We start from the raw sequence: 13,694 nt of genomic DNA on the forward strand, positions 1-13,694 counted from the left end.
ATATATATATATAAACACTAATGATTTAAAGCAACAAGATTGGCTGATCAATTTAGTCGTCCAGTTGAAATCTTTCAAAAGTATGTGAAAGACTAAAGTCAAAGTAAATATTGATTTAGAATAGTAGTTATATTTTACTAACCAAATACCGAAAAAAACCGAACCGAACCGAAACTAACCCGATATCCGGGTTGAACACCCGTAATCCAAATGAAGCCAAACTATTGTTTCATTCTCCAAAATATAATAAAAATAATAACTTAATCCCGCGCAAGTCACGGGTCTTATCCTAGTAAGTTAATAATATGCAGTCCGTTTGTACTTAATATGAGTACCTTATATCGAATAAGTAAATTATAAAAATCCCAGACCTTAGATCCTTTTCGGTTAGATTATGGTTACCCATTTTAACTAAATTAAATAAATGGACTGCCAACCTTAAAATTGTGTAACTCCTCGTTTGTTTTATGCGAGTATTGCATCCATTTATCATGTTTTGCCCGCAACTCAAGTTTTTCGTCTTCTTATTCAAATATTGCGATGGCTTTGCAATCATCATTAAACCTATATTGCATGAACTCAATCGTTAAACTGCTCTAGATATTCTGCTTTAATATGTATTGATATTTACAATATTGAAAGACGTAGAATACCTTTGCTTAAACTCCTTTTCTTGGTTCAAGTGGTGCTGTCGTTCTGCTCTTGTGCTTCATGCTAGGTCCAGTCTTTTATTGGTTCAAGATTGTTCGATGTTATACGTCAACCGTTTGTTGTTGTAGCTTAAATGAATTGCACTTGTGGCTTCACCGAGATCTATATTATCTTGGGATGAGGGTTAAGCAAAAGATTCATATTTACCTTTTCTCCCGTCAGTTTGTGCTGACTGGAAAGCAACTCTTTAATCGATGAAATATTCTCGAGACCTTTGAAATTGTCTGAGTAAACAGACTGGTGGTTTCCTCTGCTATGTAGATAGCAAGTAATGTCTCCTTTGGTTACAGCTTTGAGCAAGCTGGATTTGAAGACGAGATGCCATGGAATTGGTCCAAAAAACCAGTATGTTAGTTTGATCTTTTTCTAATATGGATTTGTTGTTTTTGCTTGGTTGAGCTTTACTTATATCACCTACTGGTGAGTGTGCAACTTCTGTTTTGAGTTTGTATTCTCGGAACTTTGTTCCTCATGTTTGAATTAAACAGTGTTAAAAAAAAACCTATTTTCTTCTTTTATTGTATGGGTTTATCAAGACAAGATATGAGATGCATCAAATGCAATTGAGATTTGGATATCCTTTATCAATCAGAATTAAGACATGGCAATAGTGTATGAAATACAACACATCAAAAAGGCACTACATCTACGATTTTAATAAGTAGATATTTGAGTAATTAGGAAGTTCAGTGAGCAAGGTATACCTTTACAACGTCCGATTTCAGCGAATCTGAGCAGACATTACCATTCCTTCTTTTGAATCTAGAAGTGTGAATGATCTCAGAAAACTAATTAAGTCATAGACAGCAAGCTATCTTTGATCACTGTAATTTTCAGAAATGAACATATATTCAGAATACACAGAGAAATATGTATTATGAAACGAATCATTTCAGCCAAGCAGTTTTGAAATGTGTGATATCTTTTAAAAAGCTTAGTTCCAAGTTTGAAAACATTGTTAAACGATTTTTTGTGCTGAGAAAAAATAGAGAATAAAATTATATTTATAACAGTAGATTGTTAGCCGTGAAAGCCATAAAATAAATTAGGTTAGATCTTCATATTAATCAGGTTGTTACATCTTTGTACGTAGAATATACTCTTGATCTTGATATCATTGGTAAGCGTTAATATTTAAAATTGATTATGGTTAGATATTTTTGAATATATATATATTAGATATATATTTGGAAAAAAGTCTTTTGTTAAAAAAAGAGAGAAAGATGTTGATTAGTTAGTGTTTTATTCTTCCTTAATAGACGAAATCAATTTAGATATTATTTTAAACTATATACAGATTTAGGGGAAATTCTGTTTTAAATGTTGAGTAAATTACTAAATATTCTTGTGGCATAAAAACTGTTATATATCATATTGTGGATGTCCATAACCGGCCCGGTTTATAACCGGCCCAATGCTAGAGAGAGAAAGAGTTGACCGTGAGGAGAGAGAGAGAGAATCGGCATCTTGCATTTTCCTTATTAGATTATGATTTGTATTATTTCCATATTTGTAATTTATTTCTTTAGTTTTTCCATTATTCTATGACGGTGTAATTCCCTATATATAAGAAAGTCTTAGAATCTGTACATGCACTCTCTACTGGCCTTTATTACGCCAAGGTCAGTATGATGGAGGCCAATGCCGCATTTAATAAAGTGGCCATCGAGAATTTTACTCTCTGGCACGACCGGTTTTTGAATAAAAACGGCCATCCTTTTAAAGACTATACGTCTTGATAATGCAGGTGAGTTCACGTCCCAAGCGTTTAATGATTACTGTATATCCATGGGGGTAAGTGTGGAACACTCCGTGGCACATGTACATACACAGAACGGCTTGGCCGAATTATTCATAAAACGAATTCAGCTGATAGCTAGACTATTGCTTATGAGGTCTAAGCTTCCGGCCACAGCTTAGGGACACGCGGTCTTGCACGCGGCCGAACTGATTTGTATCAGACCGTCTAGTGAACATAAATATTCTCCATCACAATTGCTTACGGGACATTAGCCATACATATCCCATCTTAAGACATTTGGCTGTGCCGTCTATGTGCCAATTGCACCACCACAAAGAACAAAGATGGGACCTCAAAGGAGGATGGGGATATACGTTGGATATGATTCACGATTATAAAATACCTTGAGCCAACTACGGGTGATTTGTTTAAGGCCAGGTATGCGGATTGTCATTTTAATGAATCCGAACGTCCAACATTAGGGGGAGAAAGCAGTAAGCTGGTAAAAGAAATTACGTGGAATCAAACATCCTTATCTTGGCAAGATCCTCGGACTCAGGAATGTGATTTAGAAGTCCAAAAGATATACATTTACAAAAGCTACCTAATCAATTGCCAGATTCCTTTGCTGACCCGAAAAGAGTGACTAAGTCATATATACCAGCTGCTAATGCACCAATAGAATTGATGTTCAAGAGGGACACAATCAAATTGCTACAGAGTCTAGATAACGTTTGAAACGTGGTAAACCAATAGGTTCCAAAGATAAGAACCCTCGAAAAAACTAAGAAAGGTGCAGATAATGAAACCGAGGCTGTTAAAAACGTAGACACGACCGCGGCCGTTCCTAAATCCCGGGACTTAGCCGCGGCCTTGGTGTTGTAACTGCATACTTATATAGGCCACTGGATAATGAGATTTATATGAAAGTACCAGAGGGTATAGAGTTGAAAAACAAATCGAGTACTCGAGAACAACACTGTATAAAGTTGAATAAGACACTTTATGGAGTGAAACAATCAGGCCGAATGTGGTACAATAGACTAAGTGAGTACTTAGTGAAAGAGGGATACAAGAATGATCTGATCGGCCCTTGTATCTTTATATAGAAATTCGGCCAGGGCTTTGTGATCATAGCAGTGTATGTTGATGATTTAAATATCATAGGAACCTCTGGAGAAATCTCCCAAACAGTTGAATATCTTAAGAAAGAATTTGAGATGAAAGATCTAGGAAATACGAAATTCTGTTTGGGATTACAGCTTGAGTAGATTAAAGACGGAATCCTTGTGCATCAAATGGCATATAAAGAAAGGTACTCAAGAGATTCAACATGGCCGAGTCTCACCCCTTATCTAGCCCCATGGTCGTGATGTCTCTCGGCCTGGACACTGATTCATTCCGTCCTAAGGTGGTCGATGAAGATGTCCTTGGTCCCGAAGTGCCATATCTCAGTGCCATAGGAGCTTTGATGTATCTGGCTAGTCACACACGACCAGATATATGTTTTGCCATGTATGTATTGTCTAGATTTAGCTCTTGTCCAACCCAAATGCACTGGGACGGGATTAAACATATTCTTCGTTACCTCCAAGGAACGAAAGACTTGGGTTTATTTTATACTAACCAAAAAAGAAGGTTTAGTTGATTTTGCTGATGCAGGTTATTTTCGGATCCACACAATCTTCGATCACAGACAGGCTATGTTTTTACACATGGTGGAACGGCCATATCATGGCGTTCCATGAAGCAGACGATCGCGGCCACATCTTCAAACCATTCGGAGATCTTGGCTCTTCATGAGACCAGCCGCGAGTTGTTCAGAACAGGGGGAGTAATACGTGTTGTACTCTTTTTCCTTCACCATGGTTTTGTCCCACTGGGTTTTCCTGGTAAGGTTTTAATGAGGCAACATCTAAAGCGTATTACAATCCTTGTATGGTTATGTATGACATCCAAAGGGGAGTGTTATAAATCATATTGTGGATGTCTATAACCGGCCCGGTTCATAATCGGCCCAATGCTAGAGAGAGAGAGTCGACCGTGAGGAGAGAGAGAGAATCGGCATCTTGCATTTTCTTTATTAGATTATGACTTGTACTCTTTCCATATTTGTATTTTCTTTCTTTAGTATTTTCATTATGTTATGACGGTGTAATTCTGTATATATAAATGGCTCTTTCTATTCTCTAGTTTCACAACAAAAACAACATTTGAATATTCATTTTTAAATATGATAATCGACATTACTGCTCTAAATTTTTTTGAATGTCGTTTAGTATTGTTAAACAGTTGGTTGCTTAATTTAAATAAATAATAGTAATATTAAATCAAGGAAATGTGAAAAAAAAAGTCTCTAATTGTATTGATAGGAAAACGTGTATTTATTTGGGGTATAAGGTTTTTCATGGTAAACGATATATATGTTATATTGAGGATAAATTTTATCGTCCATCATTTTTGTATAAATATATAAAGTCAACAGTTATATATAACATATGTATAATTACTAATATTTTAAAAAAACTAATATTTATAATTAAATATTATCAATATTAAGCATTAGCAAGCATGTAAATTTGGCTTACAACTTATAAAAGATTAGATGTCAGGAATAAAACACCAAAAATAACCAAAATACCTACTTGTTTCCAGCCAAATATCCAAATAAATCCAATTTTCATGTTAATGTTAGGTATTTAGTTTTACATTATTAAAATTTATGTATTGTATATTATTTTTAGTTTTGAATTTTAAATATTAAATATTATATTTGGAGTTTAAATTCTTATATAATTTATATGAGTATCCGTATTCGAACTGAAGCTGTAATGATCTGAACCAAATCTTAACTAAGATTTATAAATATTCAAATGGGGTTTAAATCTCTATCTAAGAAACCAATATCCGAATAGTCTGAATCGAAACCAAATGTTTGCCTTCCGCTTTAAACATACTTAATTAATTATTCATAGCATGATTAATTGAACAGTGTTAATTATTTTAACCTATGATATTTAATTAAGCAAATACTTAAGATCAAACAGTCATTTTTTTGTTTTTTTTATTAATGGCATAATCGTAATTTTATTTCTCTTCTTCTCTAGTCATATTAGGTTAAGTAGAAAAGAGTTTTACAGCCGCCATTGTTTTCGTATAGAATCCATCGATTCTTATGAATTTTTCGTTGATTTGACACAGTACCGGATTTTAACCTATAGAAACCCAAAAAGTAAAAAAAAAATTGACGATTCTGATTTATTGGTCGATTATGAGAAAGATAGCGGTTGTAACTCACCATCAATTTCTCAAACTGTTTATACACTTCTATTTGCAGGTATCGAGATTCCAAGAGTAGAACTGGGTTTCTGCTTCTGGGTTAAATCCATAGAGTTTGAGTATTCATCAAAAATCAAAAATTATATATTTTTTTTGATCAAACAACAATTCCATTAGCTTAAAGTCTCAACCTCCATCAGCGAAGGAAATACAAAGTAAAAAGGCACAACTTGCCATATTACAAACACAAGAAAACACAACACATACATGTGAATCCTCAAAAGATAAGATAAGAGATCGAATAGCCAATAAGATCCAATGAACATCAGAAGACCAACTCTCTGAAAGGAGGCGACTGAGTTCATGGTAGTCTGACTTGCAAACCAGCTGAGAAATGCCCAAAAGGTCTAGACACTCTGCAACAAAGGCAGTGAGGTCATGATACCGGGACAATGAACAACAAAGTCTTCGTGAGACCAAACAAATCTGAAGCAATGTAAGGAAGCAAATACTTTTGCTTTTCTTTCCAAATTGCCACCAATGGTTAGAAAACAATACATACGCAGTTAAACCACAGACATATAAAACCCTGCATACTGCAGAAAAGGAATGAGCCAAGGCAACATAATTGCTACTGAAGAATCTGAGAACAGAGGAATGAGACCCCAAACCAACCAAGGCTATGACTTCATTCTCAATGAGACTTTGCCTACTCTCCAAACATCTTGACAAGTGAACTATGAAACTTGAGACAATGAGCAACCAAGAGACGGAAGCAAATGCACAAGACACAGATTCACAATTCCAACCAAAAACCATATCACTTTTTATATCAAGTACTAGTGAATAAACACAGATCTGAGAAACTTGAGGCCAGTAGATTAAGAGACCAAAATCGAACTTAACAGAGTTAGAACGAGCCGGATAGAACCCGGAATTAAACCCGCATACTACAGTAAAGGAGTCACAGAAAACCACAAGAACAAACACCACTGAAACTAATAGATTTACTAAACGGACGGACAGTATAATCACTGCAGAGTCGAAGAAGCGGCAAAGGAATAGGGACAGATCCGGTGGGTGGGGAGGAACGGAAAGGACATGAGGAGGGCACTCGACTGGCAGATCTAGGAGAAACACGAGCGGCGGCGGTTTTGGAGGCGGAGGAAGGAGCAACGGTGCAAAGGGACAAGGAACAAGCAGAGCCATGGAAGAAAGGAAGAGGAGGGAGAAAGAGGAGTGTTCTCGTCGGTGGGCGAGAGGTCACACCGACGGTGGCGAACACGTTCACAGGAAAACTCTAATCGGGTTGGGAGAGAAAAGATTTTTTTTTTTTAGTAGCAAGATTTTTTTTTAAAGAGGATGTAAATTAAAATAACAAATAGAACAAGAGTAATAGAACTCCACAACAATTACGCTTGTTGTAATTGCTGCTCCATACGTGAAGTGTATTGGGAGATGGAAAAAGAAGTTGGAGAGGGTGTTTGGGATGATAAGGGACTTTGGTCTCAGGTTGAGGTTCAAGACATTCTTTGTGGTAGATTTGGGTACATTTGTTGCACCCAAAAATCAAAAATTATAATGTACTGATTTCCGCAGGAAGAAAGATAAGTGCTTTTGTTATAGATAAAAAATGTAGATATAGTTGAAAAGGACAGAGAGAAACGGCAATATCTCATTTGTTGGAATAAAAAAATTTCGAAAAATACATAATTTAATTAAAAACATAGCCTTAAAATATTCTAATGGCAAAGAGTTGTAAATACCGAGGAAACAGAAGTTCACCTAAAAAAGGGCCTTCTTGGATTGTGGTAATTGCTATTGTTGGATGATTAAGGTAATAAAATAAATCTACTGGGCTGATTAATTTGATTAGACACTACAGACTAACTACACAGTAAAGACCGGCCTCCTTTTTCTCGTATGTTGTAACTCATCTTACAGAGCCCATTGTAGGCCATTTTTATCAGCCCATTTGTAGTGCTGTGTGACTGTGATTTACAAAAAAGAAAAACAGATTATGATCGTTAAACCTATGCCACATTTATCCGAACCGAACCAAACTGAAAAAGGTTTGGTTCGGATTTGGTTTCTACCAATTACCCAAACGAATTCTATATCTCTAGAACCACTGAACTAAAACCGAACCAAGAACCGAATGGATATTCAAATTTATATAATATAAATTATAAATATTAACTATCTTTAGTTTTAAAGTTATCAAATAATTTGAAAATACCATTTTGAAATAGAAATACCCAGAATTCAAGTTATCAGAACACTTTTTATGGAAAAAAATTAAAATTATCCGAATTATTCAAAAAAATTTTATCCGAAAACCCGAAAATCTGATATATAATACGAAACCCCAAATTTTCTAACATTTTAATCTGAGTCAACAAAAAAACGAAATCGAAAAGGATCCGAAATTATTTCGGATATTAGCCGGTTCCTAATTTTATTACCCAAACTAGACCGAGAACCGAAAAAACCGAACCCGAATCCGAACCGAACCGAATTTTCTAAAGACCCGAACGGATCATAAACCTCTGGAACCAAAGAACCAGAGAACCAAATAGCCGAACCGAAACCGGAACCGGAAACCGAATGCCCAAGGCTAGTTAAACCTATTAAGAAAATGTCAAATGTGAGATCAGTTCTCCAAGTCAAATATTAGAAGGTAAACCTAAAGACCAAGCATAATTTTTGTTGGAGTATCATCACGTGCTTAAAAGCATATCTACCTTCTTATTATTTCACCTTTAAATGATATAATAAAAGAAAGTTTACTCTTACAGGATTGCCAAACATCCCTTATATATTAATAGAAAAACATTAAAAAAATTATAACATGTAGTTTGTATTAATTAAAAAAGTGTCATGTTGTATTGTAATGTAATTGAAATGCTAATTTTGCTTACGTGGTGGCTTGAGAATCAATTGAAAACTTTGTTAGTCCAAAATTAAATTGTTAGGGAATGTTATATTATATAGTATGTCTATTATGGACCATTCATTTATCAAATTGAAATTATTATATATTGTTTCCTTAAATAAAACCTACGTAATTACCTAATGTGATTAAGATATATGAAAATTAATGATTTTAAATAATAAAGATTTGCCAATAATTTGTATACTTTCTATCATTTTTGCTTAATTATTTATTATTAAAATAAATTACACAATTACATTAATCATATAGTAAAAATTAAGATTTTTTTTTGTATATGCTGTACAAAACGAGTATAAGTTACATAATAGTAACTGATTTCTTAGTTATTTAATATATAATTATTATTTTATTATTTCATAATATGCAGAAAAATATAAAATAAGTAATAAATATAAAATATTTATTCTGCACAAGGCACAAATCTTAACATAAGTATGTATTTCTTTAATAATTTTAAATCTTAAACATTTTCTAAATCTCAGGCCAAAACAAAATAATGAAATGAGAATAAACTCAAAAATCAATATTTATATCGAGCAATAACCAAAATGAAAAAGTGACACAAAAATTAGAAAAATATTGAAGATAGATAGGATTGACACGCGAACGTAAACTTCTAAAACCATAATTAAATTTTAAATTGCTAAATTGCTAAATTATGATATAAAACTGAGCTGACATAGTTTCATTGTAACCAAATAGTAGGCTTGAGATTCTTCGGTCTAAACGTTAGGTTCTTATGCGATAAGTGATTTTTTTACTTAAAATATTTTAAAAAACGGGATCAGCTCATCAGTAAATAAATGATGTAATTAGCAAAAAAAGTTTTAAAAAAATTATTTAAGGGCAAAAAATATTAATTCGATCAAGAATATAAATTTTATATTTCCATATGATATTTCTTAAATAATTTTCATATAAATCCACTTTGCGCAAGGCGCATGTCTTATCCTAGTATCATATTAAACCTAAAAGTAAAATAAATAAAAAAATTCATAGTAGAATCTTTATAGTTTCAACAATCAGAAGTATACTGCCCGCTTACTAAAATAGAGAAAGCCACGATCTAGTTCCTATGATTCTATACCTCCCAGAACTCAGTTCCATTGAGGCGGCCTCGACCAATAAGCAGCATGATATTGTAACTACTGCGAGTCTGAGGTCGAATGATGACACCACCGTAACCACAGGTCCACAGTCTAATTTTTTTTATGGCGCTGAAAATGTTCGTATCGTAAGTATTCATTATTAGCTGATGAAACTATAAGTAGAGACATAATATTTTTTCATGTAAACCTTACATGGATAAAGTTACTTTTTGGAATAACCTTCTTACCTTTTAAGCATATGTGCATTTTGACCAAAAATCTCAAATTGGGTGTAACGAAGAGGATATAGAAGATATATGTAAATATCATAAGCTAGTGGTTAATCATGTAATTAGTAGTAAGTAGTTTACCCTAGTTGTACATGTATATAAGGAGTTTACTCATCTAATAATAAGATATCTTTCCTATAGTTCTATATGGTATCAGAGCTTACGCTCCTAGAAACCTAAAAACACTTTTCTTTTTCAAACAATCGAAAGCCGCCATCATGAGCAACTCGACGAACACAAACGAAATCATCTCCCTCAACACAAACTCGATTCTCAACCTTAACACGTCAAACGTGTCAAAGCTTACAAGCACCAACTACCTCATGTGGAGTCTGCAAGTCCACACCTTGTTGGATGGTTATGCGCTTGCCAAACACCTTGACTCCACAACGGACATTCCTGCCGCAACGCTTACCACTGCTGATGTTGTCTCTGACAATCCTGAGTTCATACACTGGACAAGACAAGATAAGCTAATCTACACTGCCCTCCTTGGTGCTATCACACCCTCGATCCAACCTATGGTCTCACGTACGACGACAGCTGCCCAGATCTGGGAGAAACTCGCTGAAACCTATGCGAAACCGATTCGGGGAAATATCAAACAGCTCCGTGATCAGTTGCGTTTCTTCACCAAAGGTACCAAAACTGATGACGAGTATCTACAAAGTGTCGTTACCAAACTTGATCAACTCGCCATCCTTGGCAAACCATACGACCATGAAGACCAAGTGGAGATCATTCTTGGAGGGCTTCCTGAAGAATACAAGACTGTTATTGATCAGATTGAAGGCAAGGACACTGCCCCAAGCATCACTGAAATTCATGAAAGACTACTCAATCATGAAGCCAAGCTCCTTGCTATCAAAGACACGTCTTCTATGGTTGCTCCAACCTCTGTAAATGCAGTACAACATCATAACCAAACCAACAACAATCGCCACTACAACAACAACAACCGGAGGAACAACAACAACTCCAACTCCTTCAACAATGATATTAATCGTCAATATGCGGCTTCTCCCTACAGACCTGAAACACGCACATACAAGCCCTATCTTGGGAAGTGCCAGTTGTGTAACGCACAGGGAAACAGTGCAAGACGCTGCCCTCAATACCAACCAGCTCAGCAGCTCATGAATCAGCAACAAGCCAACATCTTTCGTCCATGGCAGCCGCAAGCCAATCTGGCTATGAATGGACCGTATACTGCTACGAACTGGCTGCTTGACTTGGGGGCGACTCACCACATCACGTCGGATCTCAACAACCTCTCTATGCATCTGCCATATCGTGGTGGTGATGATTTCCTAATCGCAGATGGGTCTCCCTTGCCGATTACTCATATGGGTTCCTCCTTAATTCCCACTCAAACTCGTGACTTGTCTTTACAGAAAATTTTATGTGTTCCAAATATTGATAAGAACCTGATATCAGTATATCGTCTGTGCAATACTAATGGAGTTTCGGTTGAATTTTTTCCTGCCTCTTTTCAGGTGAAGGATCTCAGCACGGGTGTCCCATTGCTCCAAGGCAAGACTAAGAATGAGCTGTATGAATGGCCAGTCTCGCTGTCTCAGGCAAAGGCCATGGTTACCGCATCAACTCTTAAAACATCTCTTCTTTCGTGGCATTCTCGGCTCGGCCACCCTTCTTTTTCAGTTTTAAACACTATTATTTCTCAGTTTTCTTTACCTTTTTCTTCTCCAAAACAGAAACCCTTGTCTTGTTCTGAATGTTTGATTAATAAGAGCCATCGTTTACCTTTTACAAACACATCTATTGTTTCACATCGACCTCTGGAGTATGTTTTTACAGATGTCTGGTCGTCTTCTATTGTCTCAGTCGACAATTTCAAATACTACATCATCCTTGTCGATCACTTCACTCGATACACTTGGCTCTATCCACTCAAGCAAAAATCTCAAGTTAAAGAAGTCTTCATTGCATACAAGGCGCTTGTCGAGAACAAGTTTCATACGAAGATAGGCACACTGTTTTCCGATAATGGGGGCGAGTATATTGCCTTACGTGCCTTCCTTGCACAGCACGGCATCACTCATCTCACCTCACCGCCTCATACACCGCAGCACAGTGGTGTCTCGGAGAGAAAACATAGACATATTGTTGAGACAGGACTCACGCTTCTCTCTACTGCATCCATACCCAAACACTATTGGACGTACACCTTCTCTGCTGCTGTATACTTAATCAACCGGTTGCCTACTCTGGTTTGTTGACCAGCAATCGCCATACCATCGACTGTTTGGCATCGCACCAAACTATGAGAAACTGCGAGTGTTTGGATGCTTGTGCTTCCCATGGTTACGGCCATACACCACACACAAACTTGAGGCTCGGTCTGTCAGGTGTGTCACTACAAAAAAATAGTAATATTGCAATAGTGGTATATTGTTGCAATTCTCTAATATATTGTTGCAAAAATGAAATTGCGAGAAAAATGTGACAAATTTTAATGTATTGCTGTTTGAATGTTGCAAATTCACATTTGTTACATATATGTAGCAAAATTAGCAAGAAATTGAGTTGTTGCTATAATTGTCATATTATTGCAACAATGGTTTTATAACAATTCTGTTGTATTTTTGCAACTTTTTTTTGTAACTATAAATAGTGACAAATCATTGCTACATAAAATTTATAGCAAATAACATTGTAAATTTGCAATTAATTTATTTCTTGCAATGATATAGTATTAATGTAATAAGAAAAATAAAAAATGATTGTTTAAATTACAACGTATAGTTGCAACTTATACATTGTTACAAAAATTTGCTACATAAAAGATACAAAAAAAGTTGTTGTTGCAAAATTTCTTATAGATACTTTTACATTTCGTGCAAGGTGGTTGTTACGTGCCATCAATTAATATTTCAATAAAATTAGTAGACTATCAAGCTTAGCATAAATGATCATTGTGGTTTTTATATTTAATAGCAGATGCATGATTTACTTTTATAATATATATATTTAAATGATCACATTTATTCAATACAATAAAACATTTAAAAGTTCAACAACCATTCATAAAAAGAGATCAACGCTAATTTGAAAACTAGATAAATGATCCATCCATAAAAAACATCTACATTTTTTCAAACTCCTCACTAATTAGCTTTTTCCGTTCATCCACAAATGATCCATGTGATTTCTTGTGTGTCTCCCGAAAACATAAATGTAAGATGCATATCCATTCTTTTCCTTCTACAAAATAAAAATTAATCTGAAAAAAATGACAAAGTCAAAGATAACACTTAAAGCAAACTGATTAAAAAGAAGTAAAACACAAAAACATACTGGAGATGAATAAGCTTACGAAGAACTATTGTGTACAGAAGTGTAGAGTTATTAAAAAGCACACATATGGTCTCTATATAGATATATGAAAACAATAAAATCTGAACGTATCTTGATATTAGATATTTTCTTATCGTTTAATATCATATTATCTCAACAAACTAATGGGATCAAAATATAAGATGGAAACAACAGATAACAAAAAAAGGAATCTAAATTTTATTACTAGTAGATTCTTTTTGTGTCCCTTAACCAAAAAAACAAACAACTCTTTACACAACTAATTTTATTCACGTTGGGACTGATGATGT

Source organism: Brassica oleracea, chromosome C7, assembly GCF_000695525.1.
Source record: "Brassica oleracea var. oleracea cultivar TO1000 chromosome C7, BOL, whole genome shotgun sequence".
NCBI lineage: Eukaryota > Viridiplantae > Streptophyta > Magnoliopsida > Brassicales > Brassicaceae > Brassica > Brassica oleracea.